This window comes from Oryctolagus cuniculus, chromosome 5 (assembly GCF_051225735.1).
Source record: "Oryctolagus cuniculus isolate XC-2025 breed Fujian yellow rabbit chromosome 5, ASM5122573v1, whole genome shotgun sequence".
Lineage (NCBI taxonomy): Eukaryota > Metazoa > Chordata > Mammalia > Lagomorpha > Leporidae > Oryctolagus > Oryctolagus cuniculus.
The window spans coordinates 128988790-129000372 of NC_142871.1; the positions used below are offsets into that span (position 1 = coordinate 128988790).

Consider the following 11583-nt stretch of genomic DNA (forward strand, 5'->3'; position numbering starts at 1 on the left):
TGGATTAGGTCCCCAGGGTGCAGCCTCCTCACGGCGTTACTCGTGGGTTTCTGGGAAGACGGAGCCAGGCGAGCAGACCTGCCCTCACCGCAGGGGCGCTGCACCGCTCCGGACTCAGGGCGCAAGGCCATCGCCAGGCCCAGGTCCAGAACCAAGAGCCCAAATGAACCCCCTTTCCTGAAAACTTAGCAATGGGAAACTGATGGCGACAGTGCGCTGTATGACTTTTATCTCCTGAGAATCTGAATATTTAATCTTTCAAGGACGTGATAATCCAATGCATACGAACACAAACGATGTTTTTAGGAAAAAATAGCTGTGTTTTACCAAATGAATGAGTAGGGAGAGGGGCTTTGTTTTACATTTTTGGAAGCCTGTGCTGTCAGGCTTACTGGAAGGCAGCTTGATCTTTCTGTTGGTTTTCGGTTTTTGCATTCAATCCTGCCTGCCACGCAGCCTCTGGAACCTGCCCTGCACACTCGTGAGGGGACGAGGGTCAAATCGGCAAACCATACCTTAGCATTCTTGCAAAAAACAGCTACTTCCTCCCTGGTTCCCAGAAGCCCCCAGGACTCCCTGGAGACCCGCGTCATGAGAGGGCTCCTGGCCCCACCCTGCCCAGGCCGTCTGGGCTTCTGTCCACTTCCGCAGCCGTGTCTTGCAAATGCAGACCAAGTCAGAGGCCACAGTGGCCTTCCTAGGTGTCTCTCTCTCTCAGGACATCAGCTCCAGGGCTTCAGCCCGAGACACTAGGACTTGGCTTCTTCTCACTGAGCCCTCTGCCTGGAGCAGCTCCTTCAACCGCAGCCGCCCCGGGTGCTGGCTGGTGAGGCTGTTAATGGACAGAGGATACCATAGGCTACATCACTGAGGATGCATTTGCATTTAAGAAACAGGAGCCCAAGCCCAAATGAGTTTCAACAAGTAGCTTGATTATCTCACATCACAAGAAGTTCCAAGGTTGACAAGCTGCGATCTGGTGGCTTAAAGCCTTAACAGTTATCCTCCGCGCCATCTTTTTTTTTTTTTTTTTTTTTTTTTTTTTTTTTTTTATTTCTCTCTTCGAGTTTATAATACCAGCCTTGTCTCTCATGCTCACAAGCTGGCTACAGCCGTTCCCATCAACCCAGGCAGACACAGCACCGCCATCCTTAGATAAATCACTGCTTCTCGGAGTCTCTTTGTATCAGTGGGAAACATCTCCCCAGCCACATTGCCATCCATGTTATTGGCCAGAACCGTGGTACACGGTGTAGCCATTTCCTGGGGCTGTTGTAATAAACTACTACAAACTGCGTGGCTTAGGACAGCAGAAATGCATTGCCTCGCAGTTCTGGAGGCCTGGAGTCTACAACCCAGGCTTGAGAGGGGCCGCGTTCCTTCTAAAACCTGTAGGAGAAGGACTGTTTTTCTCGCCTCTTCCATTTTCATGGCCTCGTTGATTCTTCGATTCCTAAAAGCATAACTAATCTTCACCAGGGGTCTCTCTTGTGTCTCTTCCCTTGGGCCTCCTGTGCCACAGCTCTGTCTGTGCTCTGGCCTCCTCCTTTGGGTGAGGACACCTGTCCCACTGGACAAGGGCCCGCACCCACGGCCTCTCTAACAAACCTGGCCACATCAGCAAGGACCCTGTTTCCAAACAAGGCCACCCTTAAGTACTGCAGGTTAGATTTTCCATCTACTTCTCTTGCTCTTCTTTTTTAATATGTATTTATTTGAAAGGCAGAGGGACAGGGAGAGAGGGAGAGAGAAAGAGGTCTTGCATCTTCTGGTTTACTCCCCAAATGGCCGCAACAGCCAGATCTGGGCCAGGCAGAAGTCAGGAGCCAGGAGCTCCTCCATCGTGGTCTCCCACAGGGGTCCAAGGACTTGGGCCATCTTCAGCTGCCTCCTTGGGTACATTAGCAGGAGGCTGGATCAGAAACGGAGCAGCTTGGACCTGACGGGGGAGGGGCAGGAAGCAGCGCCACAACCCCGCTCCTCCTGCCCTTTCTGAAAGCACCTGCAAAGGAAGTGAAGTCACTGCAGTCCGGTGGGCCACCACCCAGGGCTGGTGACCTCCTTAGGGGGCATTTGTTCATGTGGGGATGGGCTTTCAGAGGTCCTAACACCTGGGGCCTCTTGGAGGATCCGGTCCCAGGGGGCAGAAGTACTGCACAACTTGTCATGAAAAAGCCAGTGGCACCCCCATTGAAAAACAGGAGGGGCGGGCGCCGGGCACCTGCCTGCATGCATGGCCTAGGCAGTGGGTAAGCACCAGGAGGCAACCCGGGACACTGAGGGAGGGGGCAGAGGACAGCGTCAGGAGGGGGCAGAGGACAGCGTCAGGAGGACGGTCAGCCAGGTATGTTAGCCTCCTGTTAGCCTCCTCCCAGGCCTCCCTCCAGGGGCCTCCCACGCACAGCAGCCAGCAAAGCCTCCATTCTCCTGCTCCTGGTGGGGTGAGGGAGAGTGGTGGGGATAAGTTGCTGTTTGTGTGACATCCTGCCTCCCTCTCCCCACCACGCCCACGCCTCCGCTACCCCCTGTTTGAGCAGCGCAGCTGATGTGGAGGGGAAGGAAGAAACAGAAGAAAGGGAAAAAGATTATTCCCAGCTTAAAACAAGGCGGCTATTACTTTCTCTTTGTAGAGTTTATTTTGCAGCCACTTTGCTATGTGTCTGCATGTATCCAAAAGCAGGCCATCCACTTTAGCAGGGTAAGGCCCATGGTTCCCATTATGGACTCAAGGTGACGCAGAGAGAGCGCCTGGAGCCGAGGCCCCCTGACACCCACGGTGGTCGTCCTGTTGGATCTGCCCAGTGTGCCCCCCGACCAGGGCTCGAGTATAGAGCATTTGAGATGATAAGCTACACTGCACACAGACTGTTTTCTTTATCCTGCTTAACCTGTAACATTTACAAGTCCTGCCAAAAAAAATTTAAGGGGGAGGCTTTGGTGCAGTGGTGCCACTCGGACGCCCACATCCCGTATGGGACTGCCTGGAGAGCTTGGCGCCAGCTCCCCATTCCAGCTTCCTGATCACGTGTATCCTGGGGGGGCAGCAGGTGACAGCCCAAGTATTTGGGTCTCTGCCACTCATGTGAGAGATCCAAATGGAGTTCTGGGTTCATGGCTTCAGTCTGGTCCAGCCTTGGCTGCTGCGGGCATTTCAGGAGTGAACCAGCAGATGGAAGGCCTCTCTCTCTCTCTCTCTCTCGCTTGCTCGCTCGCTCTCTCCTGCTGGCTCCCCCAGTTACAAAAGGACAACAATCCTGAGTGTGAGTGGCAGGTTCCTAGCAGCAGCTGGCTCTCTCCCCACATGGTGAAGGGGCTGTGATGAAAGTACAGCGGGGCCTGTGTGTATCCTGCGACCCTAGGTAGGCGGGAGGACCCCATGCCTAGAGAGAGGCGGCGGCTTCCTCCCCAGGAGCTACTCTGACCACTGCCATAAGCCCTCCCTGCCCCTCCCTGGGAGGCCTCCAGGACAGAAGGGCTGGCTCCAGGGGAGCCCCACATGAGGACTGGCACCGAGCCCACTCACCACTATTGTCTCTGCACCCACCTGGCTCGGCAGCTAGTGGGTAGCAGGTGCCCCAGGTGATGCTGAATGAAAACCCAGGAGGGCTCATTCCTTTGTCTGTGCATGGTGGGCAGTGTGGCTGCAGCTCCCTCCCGCACCTCCTCCCCACGTCAGAGGGCTGCGGTGGAGCCCATGGCTCTGCCCTCAGCTTTGAAGGCCCCAGCACGGCCAGTCCCCATCCCACCACTGGCTGTGGTGCAGAGCCAGGCTCCCAGGCCTCCAGATGGGCTGTGGAGCTGCAGGGTATTCAACGCCCTGCTGCCATCACCCAGCGACAGGACAGTACTTAACTCCAGTGAGGACATCTGTGGCTTGGGGCTCTCTGAACCATACCCCAGGGACCAGCTCTGGCTGTCACCGCGGCTCTAGCTGCCTCCCTGGTCTTGCGGCCACTTCCCGCCCTTCGTCTCGCTCACCCACATCACTCACCATGCCTGCTCCTGGCCCCTCCATTCTCCCTGCAGACCTCCTGTTCTCCCTCCATGCAGGGCCCCTCCTCCCACGCCAGCCCTCACCCCTCCCTCCCTGCGTGGTGGGAAAGGTTAAGTGGAGACGTGCTCGCCCTGTCTGTTGCGATAGAGACGCAGCAACTTTCTCCCCTAATCAATCTGTCAGACATGATTAGGATGCTGTGAGACTCAGGCCTCTCACAGCCCAGCCAGCCCAACAGCTGACAGCTTCCAGCCAGGACACTGCCAGGGAAACACACACACAAACACAGACACCCATGCACAGACACCCATGCACACACACATGCACATATAAACACATGCATACACACACCCATGCATGCACACACCCATGCATACACACAGAGACCCATGCACACAGGCATGTACCCATAAAAGGCATGTATCTATACACACAGGCCCATGCACCCATGCACACACACACACATGCATACATACACACATACACACAGAAGGGCACATTCACATACACAATTTACCCATTTTGTGTCAGGAGTCTCACAGTATGACCTAGGAAAAACGATTTAAACAGAGAAGGTCACGTCTGAATCATTTCTTCTTCCACAAGCTAGGTGCAAAGTGGCTCCTATGCGCTAGGACCACTGATAAGTTTCAAAGAGAAAATGTTGTTTTAGGCTCACAGGTTTTTGTTTGTTTGTTTGTTTTTGTTTTTGTTTTTGACAGGCAGAGTTAGACAATGAGAGAGAGAGAGACAGAGAGAAAGGTCTTCCTTCCGTTGGTTCACTCCCCAAATGGCCGCTATGGCCAGCACGCTGCGCCGATCCGAAACCAGGAGCCAGGTGCTTTCTCCTGGTCTCCCATGCGGGTGCAGGGCCCAAGGACCTGGGCCATCCTCCATTGCACTCCCGGGCCACAGCAGAGAGCTGGACTGGAAGAGGAGCAACTGGGACAGAACTGGTGCCCCAACTGGGACTAGAATCCGGGGTGCCGGCGCCGCTTAGGCTCACAGTTTTGCAGGTTCAGGGGCATCTGCCTCCACTCAGTTCCGGTAAGGACCACACAGTGAATGGCGGCTGAGTATGGCCAGGTGCACGGTGGGGCAAGCAGTCACCTCTCAAACAGGAGTAGAGAGAAAGAAGCCAGGTGGACCCAAGCTTGCACTCCCAACCCAGGGCTCGCCCTCCTGCCGCCTAAGGACCTTGCTCTAGGTCCCACTTCTCAAAGGCTCCATCATCTCCCAACAGCACCACCCTGGGGACCAAGCCTTTAATCATGGATCCTCGGGGATGCCTAGACCAGTATTCACTCTGTAGCAACCAGGGAGCAAGTCAACAAGCCCAGGTTGGAGGAGGACCTGGTGGGACAAGGCTGGGAGCCAGAAGCCCTTCTGGTTCGGTCAGGCCAGCCTCCAGGCAGAACTGAATTTCATCCTCCATGGAGGTCTCCTGCTCCTACACCTTTACCAAATGTTATGTGAAATACCAAAATTGGTGCATGTGGGACTGGCATGTAAAGCCATCCCTTGCAATGCTGGCATCCCATGTGGATGCTGGTTCGAGTCCTGACTGCTCCACTTCTGATCCAGCTCCCTGCTGATGCACCTGAGAAAGCAGCAGAAGATGCCTCAAGTGCTTGGGCCTCTGCACCCAGAGGGGAGACCTAGAAGAAGCTCTGGGCTCCTGGCTTCAGCCTGATCTAGCTCCTGCTGTTGTAGCCATTTGGAGAGTAAATCAGCATATGGAAGATGTCTGTTTCTCTGTCTCTCTCTCTCTCTCTCTCTCTCTCTCTCTCTCTAACTCTGCCTTTTAAATGAATAAATAAATCTTTAATTTAAAAAAGAAAAAAAATTGGTACATGCACGAGCCTGGGAGCTCTGGAGCTCTGGGCACATTTAGCTCTGTCCTAAAGTTCCCTCCTCTGTCCTCATTCCCCACCCCCAATTCCCTTCCTTCTCCCACAGCCCCTCTTGCACAGGGAGTCTTAAATGTGGTAGATGCCAGGGTCAGCAGCCCACCCAGGGTACACACCTATAAACAAGCCCAGGGGAAAGTCACACACTCAGAGTGAGGACGTCCTCAGCTAACACTGGGTTCCCTGTCACTCCAGGTCAGGAGCCAACCCCTGCACCGGCCACCTTCCCAGAGCCACTTCAGTGTCTCCGGGTGTCCCAGGGGATCCCATCTCATAGGGATGGCCACAGGTACGCACACTCAGGACCATTAGTGGGACGGCTGGGAGGGGCGACACCGCACCGTGCTCAGGAAGCCCCTGTTGGAAGGGAAATAAAACGAAGCAAAAGCAAATAGACACAAACACAAGACTGTGATGCTGGGGAAGAGAGTGCGCAGGACCAGACAGGAGGGCCTTCCCAGGTCTGTGACTCCCCTCCCCTGATGCTTCTCCCTTGTGGATGGAGGGACTGGAACTTGACTCCCCTAGGGGACATCCCGATCTCCAGGGCCCCGTGTGCTGCCCTGGAGAAGTCCTCCCATGCTTCCCCCTTGCCTTTCTCCTCCTTCCCTTTCGCATGGAGCCTGGAACTCAGTGAAGGCATTAGGTGCTCAGCAGGTCGCTGGAACTCAACCCTCCACTTGACAAGCATTTTGCACCCACTGAAATCAGGAGGAAGAGCATCAGCTGCCAGTGAGGGAGGGGAGGCCGCGGCCCTCCTGGAGCAAGGTCTCTAATATCCTGGACTCATCAGCCCAGAGCTGGCTGGGGCTCGGGTCCTGGGTATTGGCCAAAGCTATCCTCCAATGCCAGAGTTCCCCTGGACCACCTCTGTTTCCTCTTTCGTTGAGGTGGAGACATTGCAATGCCTACCACATGGAGGCCTCATGAACTTGAATGCATAATGAAAGCCACAGCACAGTGTAAGGTCTGGAGACGCTGGCGATTGTCGCTTGCTGCTGTGTTTGTCCTGGGCCTCCTCCAGAGCACCCTAGAGGTGGCTTTGGGTGAAAGTAGTTTATGCAGGAGGTGAGCCCAGAAGCACCCACAGGGTGCAGGGAGGTCAGGGTGGGGGAGAAGGAAGCCACTACGGGGTGTTTCCGTGCAGCTACCACCGTGGGGAAGGGGGTCTCCATCCTGCTGGGGACCCTTTGACCACTGTGTGGAATACACCTCGAGGTGCTGCTCTGAGTGCAAGGACACCAGGGTGTGCATCCTCCAGCCCCTGTGCCTCACTGACTGCCCTGGGGCCATCAGCCCCTGCACCTGGGACCTGCCTGGAGCTGAGTCCCAGGCGCTGCAGCAGGCCCCATGGCGAGAACTGGGCCCTGGCGGGCAAGAACACAGCCCACATCTGCTGCATACATGCCCAGCCAATCAGGAGATGGAATTCCTTATTTGATCCCACTGAACTTCTCTCAGAATCCCCGGGGAAGGTCTTACTGGTACTGCTATATCTCCAACCCCAGCACACCGCTCTGTGCACAGCAAGTGCTTAGCACGTGCCTTTCGGGTAGCCATAGGGCCCCTAACCATCTGTCTTGTCTTGTTTATGCCTCTCAATACACACAGCAGGCCTGGGACCCCGCAGTCGTCAGGTGCAGCACGCGGCCTGGCTCGTGGCTAGTGTGTTGATGGACTGCGAGGGGCTCCCAGAGCCTGGGGTAGAATCTGCTTTGAGGAACAGAAAGCCGAGTCTGATCACTCCCCGCGCTCAGAGGCTGCGGCGGGGAGCAGGTGGGCGGCCGAGAGCCCTGCAGAGCAGGCTGATGGAACAGGAGCCACAGTGTCAGCACCACCGGAGGGAGGGCAGGAGATGATGCTGCAGGGTCTCGCCGGACTGGCTGGCCGCTCCGGCTTCCGAGGGAGCTGGCCCTGGCTTGAGAACCCTGCAGCAAGGCCCACGCTCTACAAGGAGAGGGAAACGGGCTTTGTTAAAGGAGGGAGCTCCAGGAGGAGGCTCTGAGCACCGTGCAAGGCTGCCTTGCCCTCACTGGGCCCGGTGTAGCCCTTGGCGGTCAGGAGGAGACCACAAACAGCAGCACAGCAGAGGAACCGCCACACCGCCGGGGGCAGGAGCTCAAGGCTGGGGCTTCTGCCATCTTCTCCAGTCTAGGAGGTGATTGCGAGGGGGCGCAGGGAGGGAGTCGGGGGCAGGGAAGGGGGCAGCCGCAAGGCCAGGGCGGCCCCCTTGGCTGCCCCCTCTGGAGCTGCATGTCCTGCAGGCCAGGCTGACTGCCAGCAGGGGGCGATCTTACAGGCGTCTCAGTCAGCCACCGCCAGGATCTTGCTGGGTCCCAAACCACCCCCACATTCAGCTCAATTAAAATAACGAAGCAACATTCATTTTATCTCACTTATTTTCTTACTCCAGTTTCATGGCACTTACATCAAGGTGTTGGGTGTATGCTCTCACCCGACTCTGAGGCAGACCACACAGCTGGTAGGCAATCCTGAAATGCTCTCTCTAGACTTGAGATGCACGTAATGAATACTGCTTGCACTGGCTGTTCACTACTTAGAGCCGAAAGCACCTTAACGGACACAAAGGCATTTCAAGTCACATCAAACACAAGGGAGAGATCTGGGGCCGGAGGACCCCTCCCCCAGGCTCCCTGAGACCCGGGGAAACAGTTCTTCTGCATTCCTGCCACTCCTTCAGTGGTCTTCCTCTCCTGCACCTGCCCCCACCAGCCATAACCCTCTGGGATCCTCTCACCCCAGCCTCATGTCCATCGCAGCCTCAGGAGAGCAGCTCTACCCCTGCCCCCTCCTCCTCAACCCAGCAGCATTGTCTGATGGAGGGAGGATCCTGCCCTCCGGCCCCTGGGGAACTGAGCCCCCAGCTGACCCTGCTGGTCTGATCCCCTTCCCCCAAAGGGTTTAGAGCCACAAGCCTCAGCCCCTACAGGAAGAAGCGTCCATTTCAGTCGCAGGGGTCGGCACTGGAACACACAGTGTGGCTGCCGGGTCAGGGACAGGCAGAGAGCTCTGGGCTGCTGGCACCTGCGAGGGCTGGCCACTGGGTTGCACAACAATGGCGTTTGCTGATTCGGAGATCTTGGCCCGCCCTCGATTTTGTGTTCCTGTTGTGTTCTGTGGACATGCACGACAGTCCCTGTCGGGCCCAGGGACCGCCATTGTCACGCTGTGGGTGGGTCTCTCTGGCTTTCCCTCTTAGTCTCTGTCACCCGGTGTGTGTCTCTGTACCTGATGCTCCGAGTCGCCCGTCGTCTCATGCACACGAAGCGCCCAGCAAATAGGAGCCCCATACTGGCTGATCTCCTGTGGGTGGCCTCTCCAGGGAGGCCTCCTTCCGTTCTTCAGCTTTTAAACGCATGTGTGTTAGGTCTGGGAGGTGAGAAGCAGCTGCAATGGGAAGGGAGCTGAAATCCTCTTCTGGAAGCTGCTAAGGACCCCTGCGGGCTGGCCCAGCAAAGTCATCCCCTCCCTTTCCGTGCACGGGGACCTTGGAGCACGGTGGCTTGTGCGGTCACTTGGAGGAGCTGGAGCTCTGTCTGCTCCCCTGGGGCCAGGCCAGGCCCGGGAGGGGCAGGCAGGGATCCAACCACCTCGCCTGTGAATGGGGCAGGGCTCCGCCTGCTCAGACACCTGCCCCCCACTGCCTGATTGGCAGTCGTCCCCACACCTTCCTGCCCCCTCTCCCCCATCTGGGAGCTATGACTAACTCTGGCACCGAGCCCTTGGTGCCTCCGAGGGGGCTGCAAACTTCCCAGCTTGGCCCTCCTCCCCGTTCCCTGCTACGGGTGACATTTTCCCGAGGCAGAACAGCTTCGCCACATCTGCACGTGGCTCTCGTTGGTGCCACTTCTGCTTGCTTCATCCAGCTAGGACGTTTCGGTTAAACCTGTGGGGTTCCCGGCTTCCCGTCTTGCTACTGTCTCTGACGCTGGGGTGGGGTGTGTGGGGGTGGAGATGCCGGCTCGGCCCTGCCTGGCATAGCCCCGTCCAAACTGCAGGCCTCTGACATTGGACTTGGGACATGGAGGTAGCACCAGCAAAGGCTGCGGAAGGCACCGGGACAAAGGGGGAAGCTGGGCGCGCTTGCTCACGCATGTGGGCTGGAGGCATGATGGAGAGCTGGGCTCATCCATTCCAATGGGGACTCTCTTCTCTTGGCTAAGCTTAAGCAGGGTCCATGTCTGCCCTCCACGAACTGCACAGGTCTCAGGGGGGCAGGGGATCTACTCTGATCCTGTCTTGATATGTGTGACTCCTGGATGGGGGCAGGTTATGGGCCACAGCACGAAGACTGGGTCACTGGCATTGGGACAGCTTCTCAGTGGTTAATGCTGGCAGTGCACAAAGGCCAGAGAATGAAGTCAGGAACGTGGCTCTTCCTGGCCAACTCCGTTGTGTTCCTGTGGGGGGAAACGGATGCCTGGAGAGGGCGTGGGACTTGTCTGGGAGCCAGGCTTCCTGCCTCCTACTCCAGGGCTCCTGAAATCCCGGGGCCAGACTGGAGGTGGAGCAGTCTGGCTGGCTGGAGTCACCTTGGAGCAGCCGCCCCGCTGATGTGCTCCCTCCGAGGCACACCAGTGGCGGAGGCAGGCACAGCGGGGGAGCAGTAGACACCCACACTCTGCTTCTCGGCTCTGAGCGTGGATGCGTGGATCCTTTCTGGTCTGGGTCACGACCAGGAGCTCTGCTGTGACTACTTTGCTGTGTATGTGTCTTTGTGGGGGGACACGGGGTGCATTTCTGGGTATTTGCATGCAGGCTGGGACTGGGACTGTGTGTAGCTCCATTTAAATGGTGCTGAATGATTGTCTGATGTGATGGTGCCATTTACACTGCCACCAGCGGTGAATCGGGCTGCTGGGTACTCCCGACCCCGACCCGGGCTTGATGCACTCTGTCCTTTCCATCCAATCAGCCTGTGGAGCGGGGAGTAGACCCACACTGCTGTTTATTCTTCATTTCCCCGGTGCCCAGTGCGACTGTGCACCTGGCTTTGCTTATTAGCCTTCTAGGTAGCCTCTTTTGTAAAGCGCTTGCTAAGTTTTTCTCCAGGCATCTGTATTTTTTAAAGCTCCCCGGGTGGTACTAATACATAACCCGGGCTGGGAACTTCAGTGGTTAACCAGTGTGTGTGTGTGTGTGTGTGTGTGTGTGTGTGTAGGGCAGTGTGTGTGCTAGGCTTAAGGAGCCAGGGTGGGCTGTGTGTGTGTGAGTGTGAGTGTGAGTGTGAGAGTGTGTGTGTGTGTGTGTGCATGCACACCAGAGGCAACTTTGGAAACCATAACTTTAGCGTCCAGCGTGCCTCCGGGAGAGCCGAGCTACTGGAACCGTCTCATAAGCTCACCTGTCAAGAGAAGGTGAGGATCTCCCATGCCACATCCCAGGCACGGAGCAGTGTCACAGAGCAGCAGGTGCACAGAGCCACGCCGCAGGCTCTCGCTGATTTAGCGCCCTCTGAATTAAGGGGCTCGCCGCAGACCCAGCCTCACTGGAATCATCTTTATTAGGAACAAAATAAGGGAAGGTCATCGGGCCACATAAAGCAGGAAAAGTGACATCAGATATTGACTGGAGGAGAGGGGGATTAATGATGGCTTGTTGACAGGAAGGCAGGAGCCAGGCCCAGTCCCCCCGCCAGCGGGGACTCGGAAGCAAACA

The 11583-nt window shown here is 56.8% G+C and overlaps 1 long non-coding RNA gene across 1 annotated transcript; it reads right to left on the bottom strand.

The window, feature by feature from the left end:
• Positions 1–1693: 1693 nt before the first annotated feature.
• On the bottom strand, positions 1694–9338 carry LOC149126661 (uncharacterized). The gene is made up of 2 exons (XR_016234073.1): positions 9154–9338; positions 1694–2002 (listed from the first exon to the last, which is right to left on the bottom strand). It is a non-coding gene; the product is annotated as an uncharacterized LOC149126661 (long non-coding RNA).
• Positions 9339–11583: the final 2245 nt, after the last annotated feature.